We start from the raw sequence: 12172 nt of genomic DNA, 5'->3' as shown, positions 1-12172 counted from the left end.
AAGATGTCTCCGAAGTCTTGGTTTGCGCTGGCTGAGCTGGGGTTGACGACATTTCGCTAAACCATTTTGCCAGGAAGGTCGCTTCCCAGTCGCGTAAGGCGGTAAAACAGAGGAAACCAGGGTTAGTGCACAGTGTCTCTCCAGCTTTTTCCAAAGATTTTTCCTGGAGCAACTGCTCGCTGGTCCACCCTGTAATCCGCCTCTAGGCTTTAGGGTAAGCTCCCGGCTCCTCAGCAGGGCACCCAGGATCCCCGACACGTATCTTGCTGGCTCCCTGGTTTTCCTGGGCCTCATCAGCTCTGTGTCCCAGGCAATGGAATTGCTTGACACCTCACCAGAAGCCAAGCACTCTCCCCCTGAGCTGTGCCCACTGCCCGGCACCACCTCTCATATGCTCATTCTTATCCATCCTATGGAAACGGGGAGCCGCTAGAGCTGCGTAACTAAGGGATGTTTAACAGAGGGGTTGCATGCTGAGGTGTGGAAAGGAAAAGGTACCAGCAAGGGCTGGGAGGCACCCGAGGCCAACACTGCGGAGGCAGGGGCGTGAGGAGCCCCACGCTCTCGCCCCCCACCCCCAGATCTCCCTCTGCCGTCTCTCACTGGGGGCTCCCCCAGAGCCAGGGAGGCCATTATTGCAGGCTCCAGGACGAGCTTCCTGGGGCACAGAGCAGGACAAAGAAGGATCCGGCGTGTTCCTGGTGGGCAGGCACCCCTATCACGTTTCACATCAATATAGTTTCCATAATGCCTGTTCCGTTTGACAAGGTGGCAAAATACTTTCCCCACACTCCTTCCGTCACTGCAACCTACAAAAATGTGTTATGTAATTGCTCACTTGTCAGCCTCCCGCTGGGTTAAGTTCCTCGAGGGGAGGGTAGCGCTTCATGTTTCCCTGACCTTAGGAGTTCCTGACCTAGTCTGAGGGCAGAGGCAGTGCCATCACACTGCGTCTGCAGAGCCAAGGCCTCAGGGCTGGGGGAGCCCAGATATTTGAAGACTCAGGAAGGGGGGTCTGGAAAAGATTACACCACAGAGTAGACATTTGAACAGGGTCTTAAAGGGAAGGAATCCTTTTCTCTTAAAAACAAAGTTTGAAAACAAGCTGTAAGAGCCCTTATAAAAAAGAGTGCCATAAATAATTTGTACATAGAATTTTTTTTTTTTGCTGAAATTACTTTAGAGGTCATGTATGTTGTATTTATATACCCCCTTCCCAATATTTAAGCTCCATATATGACACTCTCTCTTTTCATTCTGTGCCCGTGGGTTCCAAATAATTCCCTGTGCTTCTTCCCATTCGAGTGCAGACCACTTCACTTCCTGTCTTCTTTATGGTGGATCCACATTGTTTCGTATGATGAAATTCATTATGATTCATTAAACTTGCTCATAAAAAGGAGCTTGATATCCCCTGGGGCAAGTTCATTAAAACAATCTCTTTGGTTCAATTATGAATCATTTCCCCCTGTATCCAAAGGCAGCTCTTGAGATGCAGCACGGCAAGGAGGCCTCACAAGGCAGATTTAGGAATCTGGCAGCCAAAAATCAAGGCCTGCACGGTAATTTCTGAATAAAAATATCGCCGTGGGAGAGGGAACGCCATATGGCTGTCTGGTGGTGCTCTCTGCTCGGCGTCAACTGAATTTCCAAGGACGGACTTGCACAGACGGTAATTATACCCTCGTGTGTTGTGCAGGGCTGTGTTTCATGCAGGGTCTGTGTGAGCTGGTGGTGCGGCTCCGTGCAGGTCAGAGACAATCTGCTTTATTATCCACTGAAGGATCATAGACACTTATCTCCTGAAAACCAGTTTGGAAGACAAAAATTTAGATCTAAGACATATCTTCTGTATCCCCTTTTCTTCTAAAATTAAAGGGAATCCCCCTCCTTGAGACAGAGATTTCATTCCTGCTTCTATCCCTGGGTCTCTCTTTGCAGAGTAACTGATGTGGGGACATTTCTCTGGTTACTTCTCAGATGAGTTTAATAGTAATATCAATAATAAGACATTTTTAAGAGCCACATGCAGACCTAATAGTTGGTCTTCAGAATGCATTTCCCAGGAAGCTCTCTAGGTGACATTTGTATGCCATTTCTGCAACTTGTCTCCACTCTGTAGTAGCCCTGACAATATTTTCACACTCAGCGAAACATGCACCATTTGCCCCTTGCCAAGTGTGTCACATTTCTGAATCAGAAGGTTATTTATTTATCCGATTTAGTGGCCTGTGGCTGCCAGCACAATGGCAGGATACTGCCAGGGGCAGAGGGAGGGGAGAGTGACAGCTGCTAATTTGGAGCTGGGGGGCCCCAGGCCAAGTGGATGCCCCCTGGAGGGGCAGAGCAGAGGAAGGGGCTGGGAGGAACCGCCCCCAGCAGAAGGGAAGGGGCACCCCCTCTGCTGTTCTCTGGAGGGGCTCCTCTCCTGCTGTCGGGTCCCAGCTTAATCTCAGGGTCCTGGAGATCCTGCCCCCAGCCCATGCTCAGCTGTCCTGTGGCGCCTCCGTCCTCTGTCCTCCACCCCATCCTCCCTGCCAGAGCTGCCCCGGGTGGAGCATCTGACTTAGAAAAGGACACACCCAAGAGAGGCTTGGGAGGTTTGGGTCATTGTTGTAGAAGCCTTTGAGTACAGCAAAAAGCAGAAAATCAGAATAAATGACCAAAATATTTTTTTCAAGAGGGTCACTTTAGATACGTTAGTAAATAGTATCTGACGCCAAGGAATTGTGCTGTGGGATGTGTCCCAGGGTTTCAGGTTGTGGAAAGTGTCCTGGGGCTTCGGGTTGTGCTGCTGTGGGCTTCAGGGCATCAGCCCCACCTCTCCTAAAAATAAAGCTTACCTAGATGTGTTTTGTAAATAACACATTTAAGTTATGTTTTTCTTAGTTTTTTTTTGGTTTTATTTTTACAGCTTTATTGAGATATCATTGACCATATAAAAGTTGTATGAATTTAAGGCATAAAACGTGATATTTTGATATAAGTATATATTGTGACATGGTGACCACAGTCAGGATAATCAGCACATCCCTTACTTCACACAGTTGCCGTGTGTGTGTGTGTGTGTGTGTGTGTGTGTGTCCCAGGCCGTCTTCTCCCGTGAATAGTCTCTGTAACCAACACCACAATCACAATCACAGAGGAGCCCCTCCAGCTGCCCCTTTATATCTGCGCCATCACGGTCCCCTGGCAACCACTGACCTGCTCTTCATCTCTAGGGCTATTTCCAGAAGGTTTCAAAAATGGAATCTTTCAGAAATAGCGCCTTTTCAGGTTGACATTTTCCACCAAGAAGGATGCCCCTGGGGTCCATCCAGGCTGCTGCGTGTACCACGGGTTTGTTCCTTTTTATTGGTGCATTGGGTCCCATTCTACAGATGAACCCCAGTAGGTAACCTTTCACCCACTGAAGGAAACTTGGGTTGTTTCCAGTTTTTTGGCGCTTACAGAGAAAGCCATTATGAGCATTCATGTACAGCATTTCTGTGCACGTCAGTTTTGATTTCTCTGTGATAAAGGCCCAAGAGCCAACTGCTGGGTTTTAGGGAGAGTGCATGCTAGTATTACAAGGAACAGCCAAGCTGTTTTCCAGGGCAGCCACACCACATTCATCCCCACCTGCAATGAATGGGAATTCAGTTTCTCTGCATCCTTGCCAGCCAGCATTTGGTGCTATGACTATTTCAATGTACGTGTCCTACATTGCTTATTTGCCACCTATGTCTCCTCTTCAGTGAATGTCTGTTCATGTCTTTGCTCACTTCCCAAATGGGTTATTTGTTTTTTTCACTGTTGAGACTTGAGAGTTCTTCCCATCTTCCAGATACAAGTCCTTTCTCAGACATGTGGTTTGTAAATAGTATCTCCCAGCTTGTGGTTTGTCTTTTCATCCTCATAAACCGGGATTTTCACAACACAAAAGTTTTGAATTTTGATGAAATCCACTTTATTATTTTTTTCTGTTTATGGCTCATGCTGTTGTAGGTCTCAGAACTCTGCCCAGCCCTAGATCCTGAGACAATTGTCTTCTATTTTTTCTCCCTGAAGTCTTACAGTTTTATATTTACATTTAAATCTATGACTCCTTTGGTGCTAAGTTTTTACACAGCATGAGGTTTAGGTCAAGGTTTTTGTTTTTTATTTTTTCTCTCTATATATGTTATAGTTCCACCACGTAACATAAAATATACCATCTTAACCATTTTAAAGTGAACAGTTCAGTGGCGTTAAGTACATTCGCACTGATGTGCAGCCCTCACCACCATCCAGCTCCAGAATTTTTTCATCTTCCCAAACTGAGACTTTGTACCCATTAAAAAGGATTCCCCATTTCCTCCACCTCCTGGCTCCTGGCAGCCACTATTCCATTTTCTGTCTCTAAGAATTTTACTACTCTGGGTACCTCATGTAAGTGGACTCACACAGTATTTGTCCTTTTGTGACTGGCTTACTTCACTGAGCATAACGTCCTCAAGGTTCATCCATGTTATAGCCTGTGTCAGAATTTCTTTCCCTTTTAAGGCTGAATAATATTCCGTTGTGAGTATATACCATATTTTGCTTATCTAAAAAATTGAAAGCAGGGTCTGGAAGGGATATGTGCAGACCCATGTTCATAGCAGCATTATTCACAATTGCCAAGAGGTGAAACCAACCCAAATGTCCAGCAGCATTTTTTGAAAAACTACTTTTCCTCCATTAAATTGCTTTTGCTCCTTTAACAAAAATCTGTTTGGTGTGTTTGTGTGGGCCTATTTCTGGGATCTCTGCTCCCTTTCATTGGTCTATGTGTCCATCCCTCTGCCAACATCATGCTGTCTTGGTTACTGTAGTTTTTTAACAAGTCCTAAAGTCAAGTAATGTGCATACTCTCACTTTATTCTCCTTTTTCAAAATTGTTTTAACTGTTCTAGGTTTTTTTTCTTTCCATATCAGTTTTAGAGTAAACTTGTCTATATTTACACAACAACGTGCTATGATTTTGATAGGAATTGCAGAGATCAATTTGGGGCCAAATGGTACCTTTACTAGGTTGGATTTTCCAATCCTTGAATACAGCATGGTTTTCCTCTTATTTAGATCTTCTTTGATTTGTAATACAATTTTTGATTACATGTAGCTCCTCTGTTTTTACAGAGAGGTTGAAATTCAGGAAATCCTCAGCAACAACGTTGGAGTTGTGTCCAGTGATGTGCTGGAACTAGTTCACACCAACTCAGGAGGGCCCATGGCGCACGTTCCTTTCCAGCTCTGAGGTCAGTGATGTCACCATGGTGGCTTGAAATTGGCCATGGATGGTGAGTGGACAAATGCTACAAAATGGGCTTTTCCTTCCTCACTTCCTTCTCTCTGTCTCTCTGTCTCTCTCTCTGGAGGGAATTGTTAAGGGATGGGTGAGAGATTGAATTTAGGAGTATCCCTTTGATGGAAAATCATTTGAGATTCAGACACTGAATTAATTTGAATCAAACAGTCTGTCTAGCATGTAGCTGGTATTATGTTGGGAATTCTTGAATTCAATGGCCAAGACTTGACCTAAACTAGTGTTCACAGTGGCAATTTGTTAAAAACATTTATAATTAGAATAAGGCAAGCCAGTCTTAGCAAAGGTATGGCCATAATTATGCATCCTCTCCCTCTTCAAATCAAACCTTAACCCCAGCCCTACTGATTGCTGTTAGCTAAAATTAGATCTTTTGATATTAACACACGTTAATATCCTGTTAGCTAAAATTAGATCTTCTGATATTAACACACGTCAAGCTATTTGGTCATTTAGGCAGTAATTCTGATCCCAGTAGGGCATTTGGAAATGGAGAGAAGTGAATCGCACCGCACCCTCCTTTCCTCCCCCAGCAGCCTGTGAGCACATGGCCCAGACAGGGAAGTGTAGCACAGAAGGACCTACCAATTCAGAATCAGGGTCTGAACTCGGGTTCAGAATGCTCCGTTGGTCTGACTTTAATCAATCTCTTTATCCAATTTATTGTAGTATTTTAATGATTACAACATTAATGCTATAATTCCAAAATATGTTCAGAGCTTTCAAAATATGGCAAGAAACCTAACAGATTACCCTCTTACTTCCGGGACCTGGGGCAGTGATGATTAATGTTGGCATGTGTCATCCTCCCACTATACTTTCTCCATATATTTAATTATTTAACTGCCTTGTTTCCCGCCTTTTGCTGGCTTTCCCCCAGAAATATGAGTTTTTTTTTCATTTAACCACATTTTGTGAATATTTTTCTTTGTCATAAAATAACATTGTATGTGAACATTAAGAGATTTAATCACAGCTGAAGATCAAAATCATGGGCAAGGGGGCTTCCCTGGTGGCGCAGTGGTTAAGAATCCACCTGCTAATGCAAGGGACACGGGTTCGAGCCCTGGTCTGGGAAGATCCCACATGCCGCGGAGCAACTAAGCCCATGCACCACAACTACTGAGCCTGCGTTCTAGAGCCTGCAAACCACAACTACTGAAGCCGATGTGCCACAACTACTGAAGCCCGCGTGCCTGGAGCCCATGCTCCGCAACAAGAGAAGCCACTGCAATGAGACGCCCACACACCACAAGGAAGAGTAGCCCCCGCTCACCACAACCAGAGAAAAGCCCACACGCAGCAACAAAGACCCAAAGCAGCCAAAAAAAAAAAAAATCATGGGCAAGAGACAGTGAACAAATCCTCTCCACGTGTCTGAGCATAAAATAAGAGGACATTGAGTTAAAATGTAGTACGAAAGACTATCACAAGATTTTGGCAAGGAATTCCCATGGCTATGATTATGTTTAAGACACAAGAAACATCTGGATTAAAATTTTACAGGTGAGGGTGGAAGAGAGTTTGTGTGGAACTCTACGGGGAGCTGGAGAGTCTCTGTTCGGTAGCGACTGCTGTGACGGATAATTCATGAGGGATGAGGATGAGGCCAGTCTGTCCTGGACATTTTTGCCTTCCTTTTTCTGAGGTATTCAGTGACTCAGTTATAGTTTCAGGTCATACCCATACCTGGAAGAACTACATTATTAGCTGACAGTCTCAGAGATAAACATGTAAGACAAAAACCCTTACTTTGGTCTGCAAGGGAAAAGCAGACACTGCACCCGTCAGTCTCAATGAGGGAGTTCCTTGGTGGCCTACTGGTTAGGATTTGGTGCTGTCACTGCCGTGGCCGGGGTTCGATCCCCAGTCACGGAACTGAGATCCCGCAAGCCACGTGGTGTGGCCAAAAAAAAAAAGAAAAACTCAATGAGAAAGTCTGTGCATCAGACCTGCGATCCTATTACTGGAGTCGATGCATTGCGACTCAGGCACTGAGTCAGGCTCTGGGTGGGCTGTGTGTGTGGAAATGTGGTTAAGAACAGGACCTTATTGCACAGGTTAATGACATAAGAAAGGAGGAGGACAGGGAATTGCTCTCTGGATGAAGGACAGACATACACTCTCATCAGACATAGACCCAGTTTACTGAAATTGGTTATTTGCACACAGAGGTGTATAGTGGAAATGCCATTCCTATACAAATAATATGTTATAAATAAATTAGCCAGTTAAATAGGCAACTTAAACCTAATTAGGGTTAATGATTTTTTATTTTCTAAAAGCCCACTTAAAAAAATCAAATTAGTCCTATCTTACTTTATTTGATCATTTGAACAGGGAGATTTTTGCTGCCACAGCTGTTTACAAGGCTATAAAACCTCTTTGTAGATGAGTGGTTTTGGAAGCCCAGCCAGATTCCAGATTCACCTCCAGTATAACTGTCCTGGGGAGTCAGGTCCCCTCCCACTCCCAGAAACTCAACTTCACAAACGGCAGAAATGCAGGAAGTGGGTGGAGAGAAGGACCAATGATTTCCTTCAGAAAAAGAAAAAAAGACAGAATTCTTAAACATGCCACCATTTTTTGATAAGAAAAGGCAATAAACATTAAAGAATAATTAAAAGGAATGCTTATCAGGAATCAATCCAGCTTAGAAAATGAAAGGCGTTATAGATGTAACAAAGCTTCCTGTTTTTACAAGGGCAGGAGAAGGAGGAACAGGGGACCTCTCAGCTGAAAGGATGGCCCCGGACTCCTTGGACCAAATTCTAGGGAACCGGGCTCATGGGACCTATGCTCTCCTGCTTCCACCTCCCCTCCCTGCAGATGTAGTCGCCTGCATCTGCACCCTTGCTTTCAGAGGGTCACGGTATCAGTCTTTATTTGCTCATTTACAAAAATTTTTCCAAGGTGAATCAATGTACTAAAAAACAAAAAAAGCATTAGGGCAAGGAATTGAGGACAGGATTTTGCTTGTGAATCAGCTTTTCTAGAGGGCAGGGCAGGTGATGAAAAGCAGAGCTGGATACAGAAAGAACCGGGTTCCGGTCCTGCTCTGTCACTGAAGAGCAGTGAGCTGCTGATGGTGAGCCCATCGCTCAGGGACCACAGATAATTTATGCATCTGACATGAGACGTGTGTGGGGGGGCATCAAGTAGAGATTAAACACAGTGCAGGTAGAAAGCTCAGCATAGAAACTGTGGCGTGTTCGAGCTTAGTAAATGAGAGCTGTCTTCACTGTCCTAATTCCCACGGCCCAGTAATGCAGACAGATCACGGGGAATTACGTGGGTGAAGACATGGAGCTGAGGTAGAAAAATCCCTGTGCTGAAGGACACAGGAACCTCAGAGACAGTCCAGGCTTGGCGCAGTGCTCTGCCCTCGCTGTCTGGAGATTCTTAACACTTTCTGAACAAAGGAACCAACATTTTCACTTTGCTTTGAGCCCTGCGAATTTGGTGAGGATCTCATGGCAAGTAAGAGAAGGTGCCAGCTTCGCATCCAGCTGTCTGGCCTCTAAGCCCAGCTCTTTCATCTCAGTGGCTGATAAGGACCTTTGCAAAGACGGTTAGAAGCTGACCCAGGCACCACCCAACCCTGCCAACTCAGCACCATTCCTGGCCTCTGCTGGGATGGGACTTCATGATCCTGAATGAGTTCAAGGGGCAGATTAGATCCGTTCTCATGGCTGCAGCTGGCTTGGTGAAAAGGGCTGGTGTTTGTTTTTTTTTTTTTAACATCTTTATTGGAGTATAATTGCTTTACAGTGGTGTGTTAGTTTCTGCTTTATAACAAAGTGAATCAGCTATACATATACATATATCCCCATATCTCCTCCCTCATGTGTCTCCCTCCCTCCCACCCTCCCTATCCTACCCCTCTAGGTGGTCACAAAGCACCAAGCTGATCTCCCTGTGCTATGCGGCTGCTTCCCACTAGCCATCTATTATACATTTGGTGGTGTATGTATGTCAATGCTACTTTCTCACTTTGTTCCAGCTTACCCTTCCCCCTTCGCGTGTCCTCAAGTCCATTCTCAATGTCTGGATCTTTATTCCTGTCCTGCCCCTAGGTTCTTCAGAACCATTTTTTTTTTAGACTCCATATATATGTGTTAGCATGCAGTATTTGTTTTTCTCTTTCTGACTTACTTCACTCTGTATGACAGACTCTAGGTCCATCCACCTCACTACAAATAACTCAATTTCATTTCTTTTTATGGCTGAGTAATATTCCATTGTATATATGTGCCACATCTTTTTTATCCATTCATCTGTCGATGGACACTTAGGTTGCTTCCATGTCCTCGCTATTGTAGACAGAGCTGCAATGAACATTGTGGTACATGGCTCTTTTTGAATTATGGTTTTCTCTGGGTATATGCCCAGTAGTGGGATTGCTGGGTTGTATGGTAGTTCTATTTTTAGTTTTTTAAGGAACGTCCATACTGTTCTCCATAGTGGCTGTATCGATATACATTCCAACCAACAGTGCAAGAGGGTTCCCTTTTCTCCACACCCTCTCCAGCATTTATTGTTTCTAGATTTTTTGATGATGGCCATTCTGACCAGTGTGAGACGATATCTCATTGTAGTTTTGATTTGCATTTCTCTAATGATTAATGATGTTGAACATTCTTTCATGTGTTTCTTGACAATCTGTATATCTTCTTTGGAGAAATGTCTATTTAGGTCTTCAGTCCATTTTTGGATTGGGTTGTTTGTCTTTTTGATATTGAGCTGCATGAGCTGCTTGTAAATTTTGGAGATTAATCCTTTGTCAGTTGCTTCATTTGCAAATATTGTCTCCCATTCTGAGCATTGTCTTTTCATCTTGTTTATGGTTTTCTTTGATGTGCAAAAGCTTTTAAGTTTCAGTAGGTCCCATTTGTTTATTTTTGTTTTCATTTCCCTAGGAGGTGGGTCAAAAAGGATCTTGCTGTGATTTATGTCATACAGTGTTCTGCCTATGTTCTCCTCTAAGAGTTTTATAGTGTCTGGCCTTACATTTAGGTCTTCAATCCATTTTGAGTTTATTTTTGTGTATGGTGTTAGGGAGTGTTATAATTTCATTCTTTTACACGGAGCTGTCCAGTTTTCCCAGCACCACTTATTGAAAAGGCTGTCTTTCCTCCATTGTATATTCTTGCCTCCTTTATCAAAAATAAGGTGACCACATGTATGTGGGTTTATCTCTGGGCTTTCTATCCTGTGGCATTTATCTATACGTCTGTTTTTGTGCCAGTACCATACTGTCTTGATTACTGTAGCTTTATAGTATAGTTTGAAGGCTGGGCGCCGGATTCCTCCAGCTCCATTTCTCTTTCTCAAGATTGCTTTGGCTATTCGGGGTCTTTTGTGTTTCCACACAAATTGTGCAATTTTTGTTCTAGTTCTGTGAAAAATGCCATTGGTAGTTTTATAGGGATTGCACTGAATCTGTAGATTGCTTTGGGTAGTACAGTCATTTTCACAATGTTGATTCTTCCAATCCAAGAACAGAAATAAAAGGAATCCAAATTGGAAAAAGAAGAAGTAAAGCTGTCACTGTTTGCAGATAACATGATACTATACACAGAGAATCCTAAAGATGCCACCAGAAAACTACTAGAGCTAATCAATGAATTTGGTAAAGTAGCAGGATACAAAATTAATGCACAGAAATCTCTTGCATTCCTATACACTAATGATGAAAAATATGAAAGAGAAATTAAGGAAACACTCCCATTTACCATTGCAACATAAAGAATAAAATACCTAGGAATAATCCTACCTAAGGAGACAAAAGACCTGTATGCAGAAAACTATAAGACACTGATGAAAGAAATTAAAGATGATACAAACAGAGGGCTGGTGTTTTGAAAGGAGGCAAGTGTATGTACAGGATGAGTCATTCTCAAAATAGTTTACTCAAGAGTAGCTTAGGTAGGGATTACTGAGTGTAGCAGAAGGTTCAGGAAAATTCCTTCAAGTGCTTTCCAAATATTTTAGGCTCAGGAAAATCCAAGGCCTTTTGTGCCAATGGCTTTTTTACTTTTAGGCTGAAAGCCATGTTTATTTAAAAAGAAAGGTTATGTAATCCATATATTCATCAATATTGTTTGTCAATTTCTGTTCCTATAAATGTTCTGAGCTTTTTTTTTGCTGCAAATCTCACACAAATTTCTTCTTATATATTTTATGGTGCAAAATATTTATGTCAGTCTCCTAAAGAAATTAATACATCACTTTTCCTCTTTCTTTTTGCTGAAGCTCTGCGAATGTAAGCTGTGGTACCACATTACCTGGCAGCGCACTGTGACTGTCCCCGGTCTTCCAGAGCAGCCTCCCTGAGACGCAGTCTCATCCCCCGCCTTTTTCCAGATACACTCTCCAACTCCCCCCAACATCTGTACAAATGCAACCCCTACCTCAAGGTTAACTTAAGTATTAGGACTTGTGAGACCAATGGAACTATGGGTTTCTAATAATGACTCCTGGAATTCATCTGCTATTTAACACATTCTTTTCCTGTGTTTTAAGATGATTAAATGAAAAATTTAAAGACTAGACTGATGGTTTTAGTTATGTTTTAGTTAACTGAGTAAGTTTGTTCTGGTTGTTTTAAATGTGGGTATTGATGATTTATTACTTAAAGACTATGGATTGTTTAGTACAGGTGTCCCCAACTCCCGGGCCACAGACCCTGTTTGGAGCTGGGCTGAACAGCAGCGGGTGAGTGGCAGGTGAGCGAGCAAGCGAAGCTTCATCTGCCGCTCCCCACTGCTTGCATTACCACCTGAACCCACCCTCTCACCCCATCCGTGGAAAAATTGCCTTACACGAAACTGGTCCCTGGTGCAA

The 12172-nt window shown here is 43.4% G+C and overlaps 1 long non-coding RNA gene across 1 annotated transcript; it reads left to right on the top strand.

Annotated features, from left to right (window-relative positions):
- The first annotated feature begins 1515 nt into the window (after positions 1-1515).
- LOC309803080 lies at positions 1516-11650 on the top strand. The gene is made up of 3 exons (XR_014293896.1): positions 1516-1672; positions 5140-5258; positions 11582-11650. It is a non-coding gene; the product is annotated as an uncharacterized lncRNA (long non-coding RNA).
- Positions 11651-12172: the final 522 nt, after the last annotated feature.

Source organism: Mesoplodon mirus, assembly GCF_964341445.2.
Source record: "Mesoplodon mirus genome assembly, chromosome: 4".
Lineage (NCBI taxonomy): Eukaryota > Metazoa > Chordata > Mammalia > Artiodactyla > Ziphiidae > Mesoplodon > Mesoplodon mirus.
The sequence above is the reverse complement of the archived record's forward strand: the minus strand, read 5'-3'. Positions and strand labels throughout refer to the sequence as shown.